Consider the following 22,208-nt stretch of genomic DNA (forward strand, 5'->3'; position numbering starts at 1 on the left):
GTTTAAGTTGAATGGCCATGCTGAATTGTTCCTTAGTGTCAGAGGTTTAGCAGGGTAAATACTTGGGGTTATGTGGATACGGCCTTGGTTGGTTTTGTTGTCGTTGCAGGCTCGATGGGCTGAATGGCCTCCTTCTGCACTGTAGGGATTCTATGATTCCATGAATCTATGCTGAGGCACACATTCCCACTTTTTGTCAGTAACCCTGTAAGCTCCTCGTCCTCAAGTACCTGTCCAATTCCCTTTTAAAATCAGCTTCCACCACCCAGTCAGGGAGAGGTAATAAAAACTTTCTTCTCAATCTGAGCCTCGATGAGGACTGTCACAGTAACCCTATTTGGGAAAATTTTCTTTTCCTTTAAGTGATTGGAACATGATGGTGCTTTTTGCCAGAATACTGCAGGAAAACTAAAATCAGGGCAAAATGTCTTGCATACGAGTGATTACCCAGTAGAAGTAAATAAGACCATTATAAATATTCTGCAGTGAAAAAGAAAATTCATGATGCGCTTTGTTGTAATATGCCATTTAAGTGATAGCAGCATGCCATCACTGGAAGGGAAATGTGGTCCAGTCTTGGTTTCACTGTGACCTATGAGCAGAACACAGCACACACAGCTTTGCTGCTTATGTCTTCAAGCTTTCTACCTTTGAATACATATTCTCATGTGCCTGGTCTCAACAAATGAACCCACAACATGTTTACAAAATCCTTTATGAGCTCTATATGGTCTCTACATCATTATAAAACATGACAGTCCTGGCACATATGAATGACAAACAAAAAAATAAAGATATCTTGAGTAACTAATTCATAAACGACATTCATAAATTCACCTCACTGCAGCCACTTAAACTAAAATATAACTGCGTCGGTGGATGGATAGTTGCCGTGGTTACCCATTAACGCTGGGGAACTTCAACTCTCCAGTCTGCAGTTGATCTCTCAGATTTTTCTCCCTGATTCTTTCATACGGGGATCTGCAGTTTTGTCATCTAGAGTCCCGAGTGTCCAACATAATCGTTTCAGGGTCTCTCACCCTCTCAACACATTCAAAGGATTGCAATGGTCCATCCACTGCAACGTCCTCTAATCTGCATGATCATCAAGGAAGGCATGAACCGTGAGGCAATTTGGTCAGAGAATGCACCACTACTAACCTCCAGCCCTGGGAAAGAATGTTATACCACAAGCTATCACAGCATCATGGCAGCCTGTGCTTCACCAGAGACTCTGTGAAATGAAGGCATGAAGACACAATTTTACTACTGATAAGTCAGAATGAAGGCAATCAGGCCATTTAATTTCTACAGCTCTGATTTCTTCCACTCATCACTAGAAATCTGCACCATAACAGCCAGGGAGAAGTGAGGGGCCCTTTCTGCAGGGGGTCCGGGAGGGGGTGGGGTGGATAAGGATGTCAATAATGCTGGGAGGGGTTCTCCAATGACTGTGGTGGGGAGGGGGAGGCTGTATCTGGCCCGGGGGAGGGGAGGGGGGGGGGGGGGGAGGTTCTGTCAGCAGAGTTTTTTTTCAGTTTTCTTGCGCATGTGCAGTTTGTGACTCCGATCTGAGCTGCTGGCTGTCTGGAGAGTTAGGCCCCGCCTACTGTCTTTAATGGCTAGAAATAGCAAGGCCCATATTTTCAAAGACTGAGTGCATAAAATTGGGAGTGAAAACTCACCTGAAAAATGGATTAGCAACTCTCCTGTTTTCACGCTAGCTGGACACTTAGAAAATTCCACGCATTGGCTTCCACAGGGTGCAACAGGCTATCAATGAATGCCCACAAACAGTGAGGTCTCCACAAGTGCCAAGACATAGCAACAGGAAGGGGTATATTTGCAAGTTGTGCAAAAGATCCTGCATGCAATTGCTAAGCATCAGTTTAGGTTTAAGTTTATTTATTAGTGTCACAAGTAGGCTTACATTAACACTGCAATGAAGTTATTGTGAAAATCCCCTAGTCGCCACACTCCGGCGCCTGTTCAGGTACACTGAGGGAGAATTTAGCATGGCCAATGCATCTAACCAGCCCGTCTTTTGGACTGTGGGAGGAAACCGGAGCACCCAGGAGAAACCCACACAGGCACAGGGAGAATGTGCAGACTCCGCACAGACAGTGGCCCAAGCCGGGAATCGAACACAGGTCCCTGACGCTGTGAGGTAGCAGTGCTAACCACTGTGGCACCATGCCACCCTGAGGGAAAGTGACGTGCCCCCTTTGTGATTTGCTGTGCTGCCATCAATTAATTGTTCAGCCACAAGGGACAAGGAGGTGGATGGATCTTGGGGCACATGGCCCACACCCTGAAACCATGGCTGACAGCATTTACCACACAACAGCAAATGGAGCACAAAGAGGATATAATTGAGTACCCAGTTTCCCAGCTTGTGTAGCGGATAATGGAGGCACTGAAAGTTATCTTTGTGCACCTGGAAGGTCAGGGGGCAGAAACGCCCTGCAACACACCCCCTATAAAATGCAAAAGATTGAAGTGTTACACTTGGAACTGCCCAATTTCACCCTATAGAAAGTGCTCAACTGAACCTGGTGCACTAGATGCGTCCGGGAACCAAAGGACATGTTCGTGGACTGATAAGTGGTGGCCGTCAGAAGATTCCACACTGACAGCTTTGACGTCAGCCAGATAGAGAGCAGCTGCTGGCACAGGTCTTCAGCCAATGATAATCTTCAACCCAACCAGGTGGCACAGTGGTTAACACTGCTGCCTCACAGCACCAAGGACCACAGTATGATTCCCGGCTTGGGTCACTGTCAGTGCAGAGACTGCACATTCTCCCCGAGTCTGTGTGGGTTTCCTCCAGGTGCTCCGGTTTCCTCCCACAGTCCGAAAGACATGCTGGTGAGGTGCATTAGCCATGCTAAATCCTCCCTCAGTGTTCTTGAACAGGCACCGGAGTGTGGCGACTAGGGGATTTTCACAGTAACTTCATTGTAGTGTTAATGTAAGCGTACTTGTGACAATAATAAATAAACTTTAAACTTAATCATCAGCAGCAGAATTTGAAACAATTGCTCTGAGCTGGTGACTTTGGCTGTAGCTCCAAAGCGGCATGGACTCTGGCTTGCAAAAAAAAAATGTTTTCAGGTGGAGAATTGGTGAAATAAATCATCTTGACAACCGTGGCAAACTTTGCTTGGAAATTATGAACCAAAGGTAAAAACACAACAGTGTGAAAGAGGTTTGAAATTTGCGGCTGAGTGACCAGACTATTTGCTCTTCAATTGCAGGATTTGTTGCAAAATCCTGAGATCCACCAGTTCAGTTGGGGAACTGTGTCATTTTCAGCAGCATTGGGCAAGTCAGGCGACATGTGAGAAGCTGCGCAGTTCATTTTCTGGATTTGTTTCTTATTTGAAGATTTGGAGATTCACAAAGAACTGCTGGCAATTTCTGGGCTGAAGAACTGTACTTGTAACACTGTCATTCTTGGTCTTGTCAAAGGTGGCATGGAAGAGTTTGGATTGCATTTGAAGAGGTTAGCTTCAATCACAAAGGCTGGCGCATCTGGGCTGATCGGACGAAAATCTGGGATATGTCAGTCTGCTGAAGAGCATTTGACTGCAAATGGCCTTGATTGCAATGGTCTGGCCTCGTTTCACTGTATCTTGCACCAAGAAATATTTGATGCAAGAAAAGGATTTGACGGGCATAGTTGTGAAAACTGTCAACTTCTGTTTGCAGCTGCACTCCGAATCACTGCCATTTTGGTGGAGTTGTTGGAAGAAGTGAAGTCAGATTGCACCAAAATCTTGGAATGAAAGATCTTGTGACCTTGCTCTCTCCAACCTGAGATTTTCTTTGCCAAAAATAGGAATGTTGATGATTTCGCCTGTTGAGGCGTGGCGATGTGACGTGTGTTTTCTGACCCACATCACAGCTTACTTGAATGAACTGAACCCAAAACTTCAGGGACAGGGAAAATTGATGTGCAATTTGGTATAGACTGTGCGAGCATTTCATTCAAAACCAAAACACTTTTAGCGGTGTACGCGAGGAGTCAGCATTTCACACATTTTCCAGATCTGTAGCAAGGTATGGCAGGTGCTGATTCTGACCAGCAGCACGAGACAAAGTGCTGGGGGAATCCGCCCAGCAAATCTGACAAGCGCTCCTCAGGTTTTGAAAGTTTCAGGCTGGCCTTTTCAGTTCATATGAGATTTCTTTCACTTTGACATCTATAGTTCTCGACTAGCTCCAGGCCCCCTTGTAGTATACTCTCCCTGGACATAATAAAGTGGATTTGCCTTCATCTCAAAGCTAGATAAATCATCAACAAAAGATGCATCTGTCTCGATGCAATCAGCTCATAAAGGAAAATGAGTGCATGGTTCGCCACTCAGGCATTTCACAGCTGTATTCAATATTTGGCTCAATGTGGCTCTGTAAATTCAGTAAGTCGTCTCACAACACCAGGTTAAAGTCCAACAGGTTTATTTGGTAGCACGAGCTTTCGGAGCACTGCTCCTTCATCAGATGAGTCACCTGATGAAGGAGCAACGCTCCGAAAGCTCGTGCTACCAAATAAACCCGCTGGACTTTAACCTGGTGTTGTGAGGCTACTTACGCTGCCAACCCCAGTCCAACGCCGGCACCTCCTCATCACGACTACCACCAGCTCTGTAAATTGTTGGAGTACCAGATCAGAAACCCCAAGATATATTATGAAGCCAAACTAGACCCCAACAATTTTCTATTCTGGCGTTAGTGTGAGGATAGGATATTTCAATCCAGCATGTTTTACTGTGTATCAGTGTTATTTGCTGATGGTTTAAAACTTCAAACCTATCCCCAAAGGATTGTGTATGTTTTAAAATTAAATGTTGCATATATTTGGCATCATGTGGCAAATATGGTGACCTGACGACCTCGACGGATTGTCAAACACTGAAATTCTATTGGACAATAGTTTACCCATTCCAGGAAATTCCATACAGTTATTAAGTCTGTAACCAAACAGCAGCAGTGAGTTTGATCAGCTGCTCTGATGCAAAGTCATCAATCGGAAACATAGGGGTAAATTTTCCAGACCCGCCCACCACGGAAATTGTCGTGGGCAGGATGGACCATTTAAAGGTCTGTTGACCTCAGGTGAGAATTTCTGCGGTTGGGTTGGGCGTGACCAGAAATTGCCACCCATTAACTGTCTCTTTCTCTCCACGGATGTTGCCTGGCCTGCTGAATTCTTCCGGCATTTTCTTTCAGATTTTGAGCATTTGCAGTATTTTCCTTTGGACCAGTAGTGGTTTTTCCTGCACAAGTACTTGATTTGCTTCCACATAAAGCACCTTCAGTTTTGTCTCCTGGGAAAACATTCATTCCAGATCTTTTGATGACTACAGAACAAAATTAAGACTTAGAAATATTGCTTGTGGCTTGAGAGCAAGTTAGTTCTTTATTATTTTTGCTGGAGGGCCCATTTCTGTTTGTCACTCACCATGCACCATCTGCTGTTTGTGGACATGTTTTAAACACCCACGCATCTTCGCAACACAGCCTGGAATGCCTGCTTGATCCCATGCACCAATGTACAGTATGAAGTAGGTAAAATATATATTTTTGGGGTGAAAAATTGAGGCCAAATTCTAATGCAAGTATAGTACTTCAAAGTAGAAAAGGGGGAATTGACGTATACACTAAGTGTATGTATAAGCATGACTTTTGGTGATGAATATAATGGCGACATCTTATACGGCATGTAGACTTATATGTCATGATCTACAACATGTTAAAGGTAGTTTAATAAATGCAAGTTGTTGTTGTTGAGGTAAATGCAAATGAGCCAGACCAAGAGGCGCAGCTGGTGGGCTTGTCAACAGTTTATCAGCAGCAATGTACGATTGCCTTCCTGACATGTACAAGATTCTCCCTGCCCAATAAAATATCTGATCAACCACACCACTTCACCCCCAGCCCGCAGCTACCCACCGCCATCCAACCAATATGCCATTACCACCCTGATCAGGGGATAAAAAGGAAGACCCACTAAGAGACCAGTAATAATTGTCTACCGAGTGCTCAGAGCTACAGCAAGCAAGCCCCAGGAGGGCCAAGGAAACACTTCAAGAATGCCCTCAAAGTCTCCTTCAAAAAGTTGAACTTCCCCATCGACACCTGAGAATCCCTGGCCCAAGAGTGCCTGAAGTGGAGGAAAAGCATCCGGGAAGGAGCTGAACAACTCAAGTTTCATCACCAAGAGAACAAGCCAAAAGGAGCGTGTGGCAACCCGGGCACCCCACCCACCTGCTCCTCCAACCATTGTCTGCCCCACCTGTGATAGAGACTGTAGGTCACGCATTAGACGCCTCAGTGAACCAGAGAACTCATTTTTAGTGTGGAAATGAGACATCCTCAACCCGAGGGACTGCCTAAGAAGAAGAGTCCACATGAATAGCCTCTGATAACACCATGCAAAATTAAGGTAAGACTAATGCATTCGGTCGGCACAAAAATAAAGACCACAACATTCAGGTTAAACAATCTGAAAACAGGTAGCATGTCATAGTAAGACTTGTCAAATATTGTCTTGCCCTTTCACAATGAAACATATATAGATTATTCTTCTGCATGTTTAATATCTCATAAAAAATAGCATTTTTTATTAAAGAAGGAGGAAAATTACATTCAAACACACTCTCGAACAAATGCCATGTTAACATTGGTGCCAGTAGACTATGAAAAACAGAGACAGTAACAGTCATCTCAAGCCTCAGAAACAAATGCAATTAATATTACAGCATAACAATTTTGAGACTTGAACTCCATTTATTAAAGATCTGGAAATTAAAAAAAATCGGACATGAGTAAAAGTGATAGTGAGCATGAAGCTGTTGTATTGTTGTCAAGACCCAACTGGAATATCCTCCAGGGAAAGAACTGCCACCTGTACCCAGTCTGGCTAACACGAAGTGTGATTTCAGCTTGTGAAGCAATTGGAAACTGTCAAATTCAGAGTATGTTGAAATGAAAAGTCAAAATGGAATTTTATAATTTTTGAAAATACTGTTTTTTGTTCCTTTTTTCTGCTCTCCTGTCCTTTGGCTGTACACAATTTCCCTGACTTTCAAGTACATCCCGCCCTGTGCTCCAATTCCATGTAAACACCAGCCGTCTCTGACTCCTGACTAAATGAAACCACAATGGCGGGCCTCAAAAGCATCCCTGGAGCTACTTCTTTCATTTCTCGTTATATCAGTGTTCAGCTTTAAATAAGGCCCTGGCCAATTAACTAAACAAATTTAACCATTTCTTATGGCATCAATCATACTGCAGTAGCACAGTGGTTAGCACTGCTGGCTCACAACGCCAGGGACCCAGATCACTGTCTGTACGAACTCTGCACGTTCTCCCCATGTCTGCATGGGTTTCCTCCGGATGCTCTGGTTTCCTCCCAATGTCCGAAAGACCTGCCGGTTAGGCACACTGGCCATACCAAATTCTCACAGTTTACTCGAACAGGCGCCAGAGTGTGGCGACTAGGGGATTTTCACAGTAACTTCACTGCAGTGTTAATGCAAACCAACTTGTGAAACAAATAAAATTAAATAACTTCAGCATATTGGGCTGGATTTTACGGGGAAGTCTACAGCTTGCCCCCCACAGAAGTCGGTTCCAAACAGCCCGGCCACCCAGCAACAATAACACACTGCCGGCAGCCGGAACAAGCCGAGGGCCTAAATTTTGTCTCTCAGTGGGAAGAAGTCGTGCCCTCTGATTGGTCAGCAGTTCCAGCAGCACCAGATCTCGGTATTGGGCACTGCTGGGACTGCTAGGCGTTCCCAGGGTGGAGAGGACATGACCACCAAAGAGAGGTGGTCAGGGAGGGATCAGGTAGTTTAAACAGCAGAACTAGGGGTTGGAGTGGGTGAGGGAGGGAGGGAGGGGGGGGGGGTTCAGTTTTGGAGGTCAGGAGGAGTAATATCTTGGGGGCGCGGGCAGGGAATATTATGCCTCTAATAAGTGCAAGACATGATGTGGCCCCCTTCCCATCTTTTCAACAAAATTCTTTTTCTAAAAAAAGCAACCTTTCCACATGCCACATATTCCCCAGTGGTTTATGGCAGTGGACACAGATTGAGGACCTTAAGTCAGCAATATTTGGTCACCTACTGCATGGACAGGCTAGTAGGTGCCTTCCCCAACAGCAGGGGTGGGCAGGAAGATGGTAGGCTAGCCACCCAACATATCTCACAGGCCACCACCAGTAAAATCCAGACAATTGTTCTAAATTTGTGTTTTTTTTCTGCTCACTTCCATTCAGATTTAAAATTAAAATTTAACATTTACAACAGCTCCATTTGATTAATCAATGTGTTTGTACTTAATTCCATTAAATGCCATCAAAGAGTATTTCATTTTGTGCAGGAGCAAGAGCATCAAATTCCTGGGTATTTGGGACCTGTATAAGTCAAACAAGTTGCATCGGACCAGGGCTGGGGACATTGTCCTCACAGTGGGGTTAACTGAAGCTGTGGGGAGAAGGATTTAAACTAATTTGGCATGGGAGGGAAGAGGAACCATGACATAGCAGTAGAGAAGAGAAACATGGTGCACAGAAAAACAGGAGATAGAAGTATAGAAGGAGCAGCAGGGGGAAAAATAACAGACCAGACTAGCATGGCATTGAATGTAGGTGTGCGACAAGTCAGGTTAAATGGGCTGAAGGCAAAGGTAGGATTCCTACAGTGCAGAACAAGGCCATTTGGCCCATCAAGACTGAACCAATTCTCTGACAGAGCATCTTACCCAGGCCCTCTTCCCCACCATATCCCCACAACCCCACACATGGCTAATCCTCTTACCTGCACATCTTTGGATTGTTGGAGGAAACCAGAGTCCCTGGAGGAATCCCATGCAGAAATCGGGAGAATATGCAGACTCCACACAGTCAGTCACCCAAGGCTGGAATTGAACCTGGATCCCTGGCGCAGTGAGGCAGGAGTGCTAACCACTGTGCCACCCTAGTTGCCAACGAGCATCATGGGCAAAAGGCAATTGGATAGATACAAAACATATCCTCCCAAGGCACTTCACAGGAACATTAGAAGATACAAAAGGGGTGACTAAATAAGCATATGAGGGAGAAGGGAATAGAAGGCTATGTTGATTGAGTTAGATGAGGAAAGACAGACAGAGATTCAAATGCCGACATAGGTGCATTGGGCCATGTGGCCTGGCTCTGTTCGGGATTTTGTTTTGCACCCAGAGGTTCAGCTGCATCACACGCTTGGCTTTTCATGTATTATTTTACCTACATGACACCTTTCACTGTTCATTTTACAACCCTGATACTAAATAGGATATTAGCATGTGCAATGTTAAGACCCAGCTGTGGGTGAGTAGCACCATAATCCAATCACGCAGCACACAATCCAAGTGGACAACATCACTCTCAGCAACTCCACCAGGCCATCAGTTATACATTCCTGACAGGCTCTATCCTCCAACTCAGCATGTGCGTAGTAGATCACCCAGTACATTATAAAATATGACAGGTATGTGGGAGTTATTTTCTTCTATCACTCAATTTATAGTTCAGATGACAAGCTTCACTTCTCCTTGTCATCATTTAAAAGCTTGAGGAGATTGCAAGATTATAAACTAAAGCAAGGCAACAATCTATCTGGAATATTAAACATCTTATGTTTGGGTGTGCCTCCTTGTAACTATTCCAATATCAATTCCTCTGTCTGCATCGAAAATGGGAACTGCACTTATAAATTTATCATGTTGTAATTACATCCTTTCATCAGTGGAGGTACTGACGGATCACAATTAAGTGTAGTCTCCACGCTGAAATAACTCCTCAGAGGCCAGTGTCTCTTCACCAGATTCCCTGTATTTGCAAACTCAATTCCACTCCAAGAGTGCTTCATGTACAAAGTCAGAATCCAGAGTGTCAGTAGCCCTGACATTCCTCAATGTACATACACAGGTGAGACTCCCTGATTGGGCAGGCAATCATTACCAATCTTTTTGGCCAACCAAATAAACTAACTCAAATTAACGAGGGGACAAATTAAAAGAAGCGACTCCCTAAAAGGAGGGGAACCGCCCAAAACAAAGGACAAAGTGGAAAGGAAACTTAAAACACCAAATCAAAATGTAATTAATGGGGTCAATAATGCACCCCAGTCCCTGTGGTGCCGAACGGGCACGGATGCCCTCGGACACCGCATGCTCCCTCTCCAAGGACACCCGGCCACGAATATAGCTGCTGTAGAGGGGCAGGCAGTCGGGTCAGATGACCCCCTTGGTCGCGCGCTGCCTGAACCTGTAGATGGGCAAGCTTTGCCAGGTCGCAGGCAATAATTACCTCAATCAGGGAGCTCATTCTCCTCGAGGCCAACCTCATGGGCTTCATTGAGATCATTACACAGGCCTACTTACCCAATCATCTCCATTCTATCCGGGAGCAGTGACACGTAGTTACACAGACTCGATGGACAAGAGCTGATGCAAAGAGGGATAGCAGCACGCACACTGAGATCTCTGGAAATATCTTTGCTTGAAAGCCTTTTCCAAACACCACACTCTTTGCATCAACTCGCCAAGGTTCCTTGGACAAAATCGTCTGAATTTGAAATCTGCGAGTGATCAGGATTGATCTTACACACATACTTTGTACATAACTATTCTCTACTCCCTCAGTTATGTTGGAGAAATCAATCACTTTGTCTTTATTGGGAGATTTAGTTTTGGTCACGAGTTGCTATAGTTCATAGGGATTCTTTTTGAATCAGCTGTATGGGCTTGTTGTTTTAACATACTGTGTTTGCTTTGTTTGCTGTGAGTCCTGGAGACCCTGCCTCTAACTTATTGGCTGATACAATAGCGTCAGTAAACATGCTGTTGCTGCAATGTTTCTTCCAGATGGTACAGACTGCAGCCAGCTCACACCAGTGGTGGAGGGAGTAAATACTTATGGTAGTTAATGGGGTGCCAATTGTTATGTTCCTGTATAAAAGCAAATTACTGCGGATGCTGGAATGTGATGGGTGATCGCTTTGCTGAGCACCTTCGGTCTGTGCGCAATCAGGACCCTGACCTTCCAGTTGCTTTGCCATTTTAACACAGAATCCTGCTCCCATGCCCACATGTCTGTCCTTGGCCTGCTGCAATGTTCTAGTGAAGCTCAACTCAAACTGGAGGAACAGCATCTCACCTTCCGGCTAGGCACTTTACAGCCTTCCGGTCTCAACATTGAATTCAACAGCTTCAGGTGATTAGTTCTACCCCACCTTTGTTTTCATTTTATTTAATTTTTAACTGTTCTCTACCTTTCATCTCTTTATTATCTTTCTTCATTTTTCTTCCCTCCCACTCTTTCCCCCATTTTATCCCCCCTTTTCTTACCTTTTCTCCCCCTTTGCTTCCCCTTTTTCTCAATTTTACCTCTCTCCCACTAATTCCCCCCCTTCCCCCACATCTTCATCTGTCACCGCTTACCTTCTGATTTCAACTTCTCTGCCGTTTGGCCATTCACACCTTTTATTCTCTCTATGGACTGCCATTAGCAGCCTTTCCCCTTGTTTCTGTGACTCATCTTTCATTCCCTCACCCTACAGTATAAATATCTCCCACTTTCTATGCCTTTCAGCTTTGACAAAGGGTCACCTGTAATTGAAACATCAGCTCTTTTCTCTTCTTACAGATGCTGGCAGACCTGTTGAGATTTTCCAGCATTTTTTCTTTTGGTTATGTTCCTGTCGACTGTTAACTTTTTTTTTTAAAACAATGGATTCCCACAACACCAATGGAAAGAAAACCAAGGGAAAATATTTCACTTTTTAAAGCTTTTGCTGTACAAACCAACTAAAATTAAGATAATTCAAACACTAGTTACCAGGTGAAGGATATTTCAAACAAAGAGGGAATTTCACTTCAATAAAGCAAATATCCACCTCACATGGTTACAAACGCTTACATTCCTTCCCGCAAAAATGTGGCACCATGTGCAATTTCACATGCCGTTGTTGTAACATTAATTTGACACCCGTTTCTTTAAATATGTACATTGCTAGTAGTTAATTTTTCACTTGCTTTGATAGAAGCCGTAGGATTTTTTTTCAAATATGGAAAGTTCCACATCTCCCGCCACCCAAATCCATGTTAAAATTTTCATAGATCAAGTATTTTCTAACATTGTAGCATCCCTCACTGCTCACTCAATCGTTTCAGTCCTCGAGTCATCAGCAAACATATTCCATACAGAGTCCCTGGATACAGTTACCACTAACATACCTATGAACACTCTCTCATGAGGGTCACAATAGTCCTGATAGCACTGTATCTCCAGAGATTCCCTTCTCCAATCCCTTTAAACAGTCTGCTGGCCTCTGGCAACACTGAAATAGCAACAATGGGTCTCGTCCAATCCACAATACGTTGCCATATGCAGTTCTTTGCTCTTTTCAACTGCAAAACACAGTAACTGTCTGTGCTCCATTCTCAGAGGCCCGCTTCAACACCAGGGCCTGTTCCAAGGCTACCAAACAGAAAGTTAAAGTTTATTTATTATTGCCACAAGTAGGCTTACATTAACACTACAGTGAAGTTGCTGTGAAAATGCCCGAGTCACCACACTCCAGTGCCCGTTCAGGCACACTGAGGGAGAATTTTAGCATAGCCAATGCACCTAACCAGCATGTCTTTCAGACTGTGGGGGGAAATCGGAGCACCCGGGGGAAACCCACGCAGCCACGGGGAGAACGTGTAGACTCTGTACAGACAGTGACCCAGCCAGGAATCAAACCCGGGTCCCTGGCGTTGTGAAGCAGCAATGCTAACCACTGTGCCACCATGCTGTCCTGTTGCATTCAGAAGAATCTTCCATTCAGAAGAGACTGTTCCATCCAGAAGAATCTTGCTCATTTCCTCTTTGCACAAATTCTCTGTGTTCTGAATTGTTCAGTAGCAAACACAGGCTGACCCAACCCCACTGCAATTAGCTTTCTGTTTATCATTTGCTTCATAGGGCTGTTCATCCCTATGGCAGCCTAGAGTCACATGGGTTTTTCTTACACCCTAATGATATCATAATTAGCAATGTAATTAATCCTCTTTTGGAGTACTTGGAAGTTAACTATGGTCTTAAAAGACACATCAAACAAAAAGAAAATACATGCATTTCCCAAAGTACACGATTCATCAAACAGGTGGCTGCTTTGACTTGGACGATGTTGAGCTGGCAAATCTCATAAATTATTAAAACAAAGTATTAAGTTTATTTTTGCCCAAAAGTAGTAGCCATAATAACAACATAAAAGATTTTGATATTCTGGGAAAGATAACTTCCATAGAAACTGAAGAATAAAGGATTTAAAGATGGAGGGAAAACATATTTAACAAGATGGAAGAGAGAGTTGTGAAAGAAACAAAGTAAGTTCTAATCACCCTCAGAAAAGTGTTTGCCTGTTCCAGAAAGCAAAGTTTGGTACAAGCCTTTGCCTTATTGAAGAGAGTGAGAAGTCTTGTGAAATACCTCCCTATGGCAACAGTGGATGTCCTGTGGTAATATTGCTGGATTTTGTAAAGATTAAGAATCTATAGGGACTGAAAAGGGTTGTTTTTAGTTATGAGTTTAACTAAGCAGAAACCCTTTGGGAAATGGTTGTAGGACTACTTTTAACTATGTAAGTATAATGTTGTGTCCTTAAGTAGTTTTTCTTTTTGTTAATAAATGTTTTAATTCAATAAGTAAGATTTCCAAAGTTGGTATTGGAATTCTTGCCCCTGACTTTGATGCACATTCCTTCTTCTAATAAAATACAAATTGCAAATCATTGTGATAGCTTGTCCAATGGGAGTTGGGCTGCCCAGCAATTACCACCTGTCATATCATAATAGAGATGGACACTGAAATCCCCCACCCAGTACACCAAGAAGCACATCTTCTTGGTGTTCAACACAGAGGTTCATCTACTATGGGAGACCAGTAAGTGATAATCAGCAGGAGGGTCCCTTGTCCATGTGTGACCTGATGCCACGAGACATGGGACAGCATGGTGTGACAGTGGTCAGCACTGCTGCCTCACAGCGCCGCAGACCCGGGTTCAATTCCAGCCTCAGTTCACTGTCTGTGTGGCGTTTGCACATTCTCCCCGTGTCTGCATGGGTTTCCTCCGGATGCTCCGGTTTCCTCTCAAAATCCAAAGATGTGCGGATTAGGTTGATTGGCCATGATAAATTGCCCCTTATTGTCAGGGGGATTAGGAGGGTAAATAGGTGGGGTTACAGGGATAGGACCTGGGTGAGATTGTTGGGGCAGGTTGGATAGGCCAAATGGCCTCCTTCTGCACTGTAGATTCTATGATTCTATTGATGAGGTCAAGAGCTAATGTTGAACATTCCCAGGGCCACTTATCCCATGTGCAGTCTCCGGGCCTGGTTGATAAGAGAATTATCCAATTGTTACAGACCCAAGGAGAAAAAAAACTTACCCTTCAAGTCGGAGATCAGGCCCTCAAAATTCAGGAACTACAGTTCTCAGCTGGCACTGATAGTTATTGTGCATATACCAGCCTTGGCATGATTGCCACATGCACAGTTCCTCCTTTTTACAACCTTCAAGTTCAGCACATAGGCCATGCAGATAATAGCCGCACATGCACAGTCAGTCCATTTTCTCATTGTCAGGCAGGTAAATAGCCTTGTGCACATCCACAGTTTATTTATTCCAACTGGAAACTGTTTCTGCGTGTCTGCACAGAAGGAAAAGAAGATCCTAAAAGTGAAACAGCACGAAAAGATTGTCAAATGACCTTCTATATCTCCACAGAGGAGCACTGTTCTGCAGAAAGTGCCAGAAGAAGCAGGATGGGAGCTTCAGGGAGTAGGTTCCAGAATGAAGAAGAAAAAGTCTTAAAACCAGTGAGTTGGACAGAAGAGGTCCCCGGAAGACAATCAAGTTCAAGGGACAAGAACAGGAAATTGGAAACAGACTCTGTTAAGTGAAATTGAAAATGATGAGCAGAACAGAAGATTCTAAATTAAAGAGCAGAGCTGCAGAGAGCAGACTTAAAGTAAAGTGGGCTTGAGAGAAGCTAAGGACACAGCCAAAATTCTGTGACTCCTTACTACAAGCCTTTGGAATTAATGGTGTTCTGCTTTGCACAGCTGAAATGTGAGAGAGTTCATGTGGAAGGTGGAACATGCATGTACAAAGAGATCCAGGAGAAGGAACATCAGAAGGAGAACATGAAATCCTGGAGAAGGATCATTGTTGAAAACATCCAAGAGAAAGGAGTTATCTTGAGGAGAATTCCAAGGTGAGTCCTTTAAGCATGGAGATTGGAAACCCTCTTGTGAAAGCCAGAATTTCAGTGAAAGCCAGAATTTCAGTGAAACTGGTTGGCTCATGGTGTGACAGGCTTTTGGTGAGGATGGGTTTGATGAGTGATCCAGAATCCATAGAATCTGCTTTGGGGCATTTGTCACTTGGTTTCAGAGTATGGTTTGTCCGACCACAGTTCACTGATTAGTTTACATGGATTGCATGCTTACTGTGAATGTTAGAGTACAAGATAGATTTTGTAACTTGTGTTATCCTTACGAATTCAGATTCTGAGTCAGATTACACCCTGGGTTCTGACTTATCCAGGAGTAACATCAGCTGGGATAATAACACAATCATCTCCATTCTGGCCTGGTAGAGTGGTGTCACTATATGCACTCATTTCCCATTCTAAACGTGCTCATAGCAATTTATAATTTAAAGTAAAAGTAATGGCATAATCGAAGTTGCAGAATGGTAACAATCTACATCTGCTCTGATCCAATTCTGCACCACTCTCCAATTCTGCTTCACATGACGTCTATAATGTCACCAGAGGAAGGAACGAAGGTTCTTGTTCTATCGGTTAAATGTGATTTAGACTTTTCCAGTGTCGAAAAATGAGATAAAACATAGACCCAGGTTGAGACTGAATCTGAAATTTATCTAGGTCTTTTAACAATTAGTGCAAGATTGCCACGGTTCACGGAAGTCAACATCATCGGTCACAGATAAGTCACTGACAGCAATTAATTTTAATATTATAATATGCTTCGGGTCACTATAAATTCGAGATCGCTAGATGTAAGAGTACAGGAAAAAGGATAAATTTGGATCCTCTATATTCCAATAATAGACATTGGAAAGGCTACTTCTAAAGCTTTTAGATTAAAATGCCCTTGATGTTTTGAGTTGAAATGCACCACCAATCGAAAAAGGTTAAAGATCAGTGATCTAAAGGTCACCATTATCAGAATAATATTTTTGAATCATGCAAGAGACACTGAATGCCTTTAGATGTCTGCACTATGCATAGCTTTTCTTGCTAAGCAATGGACTCAGAATTGATTGGTGCGGTGACTGATTTCAGGCCATGTTGTGCAACGTGATGTATGCCCTTTCAAAAAAAAGTCAATGCAGCTTCATATGCAGCACACATACATTGTGTGAATGTCATAGTGGCGCATAGAATCTGGTTGCATCTGCTACGTCAATGGATTTCCGAGTGATGAAGAACTATGTCCCTCAATATTAACACCACAGCTCCAGTTTAACCATTTTTTGCAATAGAGGATTAATAGTACTGCAGTAAAAGAAGAAATTTCAGTAGCTTTATTAATGTGGGGCCTTCATTATATAGGACATTAGATTCTTAACCCCAGTTATGTACTCTATGTATGTACATAGGTACTGTGTGTGTGTGTGTGTGTGCACGCACGTGCGCATGCTGAGCGTGACCTCAGACAATTTCCTTTACAATCCATGGAAGGGAGGGCCAGCTGAGGCTGCAATTTCAGCCATGTCGCACAGAGTGGCGAGTACAACACTGAAACATAGAAACATAGCATATAGGTGCAGGAGTAGGCCATTCGGCCCTTCGTGCCTGCACCTCAATTCAATATCATCATGGCTGATCATACACTTTCAACATCCCACTCCTGTTTTCTCTCCATAGCCTTTGATCCCTTTAGCCACAAGGGCCACGTCCAGCTCCCTCTTGAACGTATCTAATGAATTGGCTCCAGCAGCTTTCTGTGATAGATTGCGGATGATACAAAGATGAGTGGGAAAGCGAATTGCGTGGAGGATGCGGAAAGTCTGCAGAGAGATTTGGATAGGCTAAGTGAGTGGGCGAGGATCTGGCAGATAGAGTATAACGTTGACAAGTGTGAGGTTATCCACTTTGGAAGGAATAATAGTAAAATGGACTATTATTTAAATGGTGAAAAATTACAACATGCTACTGTGCAGAGGGACCTGGGGATCCTTGTGCATGAATCGCAAAAACTCAGTTTGCAGGTGCAGCAGGTGATCAAGAAGGCAAATGGAATGTTGGCCTTTATCACGAACGGGATGGAGTATAAAAGCAGGGAGGTCATGCTGCAATTGTACAAGGTGCTGGTGAGGCCGCAACTGGAGTACTGTGTGCAATTTCGGTTCCCTTATTTGCAGAAGGATGTATTGGCCTTGGAGGGAGTACAGACAAGGTTCACCAGGTTGATACCGGCGATGAGGGGGTTAGCTTATGAGGAGAGATAGATTGGGCCTGTACTTGTTGGAGTTTAGAAGGCTGAGGGGAGATCTTATAGAGACATATAAGATAATGAAGGGGCTAGACAGGGTAGAGGCAGAGAGATTCTTTCCACTTAGAAAGGAGGCAAGAACTAGAGGACACAGCCTCAAAATAAGGGGGAGTCAGTTTAGGACAGAGTTGAGGAGGAACTTCTCTCAGAGGGTAGTGAATCTCTGGAATTCTCTGCCCATTGAAGCAGTGGAGGCTACCTCGTTAAATATGTTTAAGTCACTGGTAGATAGATTTCTGATCAATAAGGGAATTAAGGGTTATGGGGAGCGGGCGGGTAAGTGGAACTAAACCACTATCAGATCAGCCATGATCTTATTGAATAGCGGGGCAGGCTCGAGGGGCTAGATGGCCTACTCCTGCTCCTATTTCTTATGTTCTTATGTTCTTATAGAGAATTTCACAGGTTCACAACTCTCTGAGTGAAGAAGTGCTTCCTCACCTCAGTCCTGAATGGCTTACCCCTTATTCTTATACCGTGACCCCTAATTCTGGATTTCCCCAACATCGGGAGCATTCTTCCTGCATCTAACTTGTCCAGGATTTTGTATGTTTCTATGAGATCCCCTCTCATTCGTCTAAATTCCATTGAGTACAAGCCCAGTCTCTCTTCAGTCCTGCCATTCCAGGAATCAGTCTGGTGAACCTTCGCTGGACTCCCTCAATAGCAAGAATGGACACTAACATGAATATTCAATAAAGAGTGAACAAAAAAACCCAACATTGTTTGCTCCACAATAAAGGAAATATCCTTAAATCTCTGTAACCACCAATGCATGCCAATAGACACGTGTGCCAGTATAGTTAGCTCTCGGACTAGGCTAGTCTCAACAATGGTGCACACATGAATAAAATCAAATCAATGTTGTAATAAATATTTACAAGCGCAATTTAAACTGGAAAAAAAGATCCATGCTGCCTTTGTGCTCACAAATAAGTCTTACGTTACGGTCAATGAAATTGGGCAGGAAAGCTTAGGCTGTGATGCAGAGCCTCCCTATTTGACCAGGCGGTCTTTTATAAGCTGCCCTAAGCACCAGCATTGTCGACTAATGGCAAGTTGCAGCAAGAAAAGCCTCCCCCGCCATGGAATCGCATGGTGTCTCCCATGCATACTTGAAATTTTAATTAGAATTAGATGGGAAATGGGTAAAAGTAAGAGTGTGGAGGTGGCACACATTTCCGGTTCTGCCACTGGATTGGTGCGCCACTGATAAAGTTCTGCCGCATGAGTTCAACAAGTCATTGGGCACGTTTCTGTTGGTAAATGGCATTCAAAATTATTAGATTCAAAACAGTATCCCATTGTTTATCCTATTGGAAGTTGGATGGTTAGACTAGATGGACCAATTATTTACTCCTTCCCATGATGGGCGGCACGGTAGCACAGTGGTTAGCACTGCTGCTTCACAGCTCCAGGGATCTGGGTTCGATTCCCGGCTTGAGTCACTGCCCGTGTGGAGTTTGCACATTCTCCTCGTGTCTGCGTGAGTTTCCTCCGGGTGCTCCGGTTTCCTCCCACAGTCCAAAGATGTGCGGGTTAGGTCGATTGGCCATACTAAAATTGCCCCTTATGTCCTGAGATGCGTATGTTAGAGGGATTAGTGGGTAAATATGTAGGGATATGGGGGTAGGGCCTGGGTGGGATTGTGGTCGGTGCAGACTCGATGGGCCCAATGACCTCTTTCTGCACTGTAGGGTTTCTATGATTCTATGATTATGCCACCAGACCAGAGTTTTGTTGTTACATGCAAAGTATCAGCTAACACAGTGTTCGTTCCCAGGTTGATTCTAACCAACAGTCAAATATGAACGGGACGACAAGATATGACAGGCACAATACTACATGTATATGTTTTAGAATATTTAGCAGTCCAATAGAATATATTTCCTTTTTAAATTGAGTAGCTATAGTATTATGGATCCTGAGAATGCACGCTGCGTGAAGCACTTCTTGTGCAGTACCCCATTATAGATTTAATTACATTTATTTGAGGAAGGTAACTGCTGTTTTGTAATGTAGTCTCACATTTTACAGAACTGCAATTCCATGGCTGAGCAGTTATTCACAGACAAACAAGCTGAAACTTCAATCTCAAACAACAGCCAATTATTTCCTTAAATATTTCCGCAATTTAAGCAATTTTGAGACAGGAAACATCTTGAACCTCTGGTCACTTGAGACAGATTCTCTGTGCTGTTAGCATAATTTATGATGTGGAGATGCCAGCGTTGGACTGGAGTAGGCACAGTAAGAAGTCTCACAACACCAGGTTAAAGTCCAACAGGTTTATTTGGTAGCCCAAGCTTTCGGAGCATTGCTCCTTCTTCAGGTGAGTGAAGAGTTGTGTTCACAAACAGGGCATCCATAGACACAGACTCAATTTACAAGATAATGGTTGGAATGCGAGTCTTGACAGGTAATCAAGTCTTTACAGGGAGAGACAATGCGAGTGAAGAGAGGGTTAAGCACAAGTTGAAGAGGTGTGTATTGTCTCCAGCCAGGACAGTTAGTGAGATTTTGCAAACCCAGGCAAGTCGTGGGGGTTACAGATAGTGTGACATGAATCCAAGATCCCGGTTGAGGCCGTCTCATGTGTGCGGAACTTGGCTATCAGTTTTTGCCCGGCGATTCTGCTTTATCGTGTGTCGTGAAGGCCGCCTTGGAGAATGCTTACCCGAAGATCAGAGGCTAAATGCCTGTAACTGCTGAAGTGTTCCCCGACAGGAAGAGAACACTCCTGCCTGGTGACTGTCGAGTGGCGTTCATTCATCCGTTGTCGTAGCGTCTCATGGTCTAGCCAATGTACCATGCCTCGGGACATCCTTTCCTGCAGCATATCCGGTAGACAATGTTAGCCGAGTCGTAAGAGTATGTACCGTGTACCTGGTGGATGGTGTTCTCACGTGAGATGATGGCACCTGTGTCGAAGATCCGGCACGTCTTGCAGAGGTTGCTGTGGCAGGGTTGTGTGGTGTCGTGGTCACTGTTTTCGGCCAATGTTGTCTACCAGATACGCTGCAGGAAAGGATGCAGGTAAGCGTTCTCCAAGCGGCCTTCATGACACACGACAACGCAGAATCGCTGAGCAAAAACTGATAGCCAAGTTCCGCATACATGAGGATGGCCTCAACCGGGATCTTGGGTTCATGTCACACTATCTGTAACCCCCACGACTTGCCTGGGCTTACAAAATCTCACAAACTGTCCTGGCTGGAGACAATTCACACCTCCTTAACCTCTGTTCAACCCTCTCTCCACTCACATTGTCTCTCCCTGTAAAGACTTGACTACCTGTAAAGACTCGCCTTCCAACATTATCTTGTAAATTGAGTCTGTGCCTATGTATGCCCTGTTTGTGAACACAACTCTTCACTCACCTGAAGAAGGACAACACTTCGAAAGCTTGTGCTACCAAATAAACCTGTTGGACTTTAATCTGGTGTTGAGAGACTTCTTACTGAGCATTATATATGGCAAATGATAAAGAGGATCCTGAGCTTGTTTATGCTGAGAAGAGACAACCAACTAAATAACAGGCAATATAAGGACTCAAAAGTTCCACACTGATCCTTCTTAATATTCAATACCAAGGGTAGAAGAGGGTGTTATAAATATAAAGGTTCACACTGGATATTTGTCTGAGTTCAACATCACTGCTCTTTCCTGTCAGTGGAGTAGGATCACGATTTTAACTCGACTGCGAAATATCCAGGTCTATCAACGATATTCGTCAGGGATTGTCATAGAAAAATCATAGAAACCCTACAGTGCAGAAGGAGGCCATTCAGCCCATCAAGTCTGCATTGACAACAACCCCACCTAGTCCCTATCCCCGTAACCCCACATATTTACACCACTAATCCCTCTAACCTATGCATCCCGAGACACTAAGGGGCAATTTAGCACGGCCAATACACCTAACCCGCACATGTTTGGACTCTGGGAAGAAACTGGAGCACCCAGAGGAAACCCACGCAGACACTGGGCGAACATGCAAACTCCACACAGACAGTGACCCAAGCCGGGAATCAAACTCAGGTCCCTGGAGCTGTGAGGCAACAGTGCTACGCTCTGTGCCGCCCCGTAATGCTGAAACTCTTGTTCTATGAGTTTAATGCTGCAATCTCATACATGCCTTTTCCAGCACTTCTATTTTTGGAAAGGCAGACTTACGGGCCAGAATTATCTGGTCGTTCACGCCTCTCCACCGCTGCCAGCGAGGATTGAGAACTTGGCACTCAGCCAAATCTCTGTTCACTGCAGCGGGACCAGCGAATCCCGCTGGCGTGAACGGCTGGAGAATCCCAGCCATGGACTCTAGTGTAAAGTTTAAGCCAACAAGCTGATTTATTTTACTGATATGAACCTGAATCTATTGTGGAATTCTCCTTAAAAGATAAAAAGTAAGAAGAGCATTATACTATCCCTATTAATAGGCTAAATTCATTCTTAATTGCAATTCTCTGAAACTGAGTAGTACTGGGCTTACGAAGGGAGTTCTTACCATCTAGTCTGACTGATGGTAGGATGATCCCTTGTCCCGGGCCACAAATGAAAGACGGGGCGGGGGGCCGTGGATGGAGGCAGGGCTCCTGCTCCAT

General features: G+C 44.1%; 1 protein-coding gene across 4 annotated transcripts in view; it reads right to left on the reverse strand.

The window, feature by feature from the left end:
* The window catches only part of hdac11 (histone deacetylase 11), a 127,757-nt gene that overhangs the window by 66,353 nt on the left and 39,196 nt on the right, over nt 1-22,208 (reverse strand). The window lies entirely within an intron of this gene.

Source organism: Mustelus asterias, chromosome 3 (assembly GCF_964213995.1).
Source record: "Mustelus asterias chromosome 3, sMusAst1.hap1.1, whole genome shotgun sequence".
Classification (NCBI taxonomy): domain Eukaryota; kingdom Metazoa; phylum Chordata; class Chondrichthyes; order Carcharhiniformes; family Triakidae; genus Mustelus; species Mustelus asterias.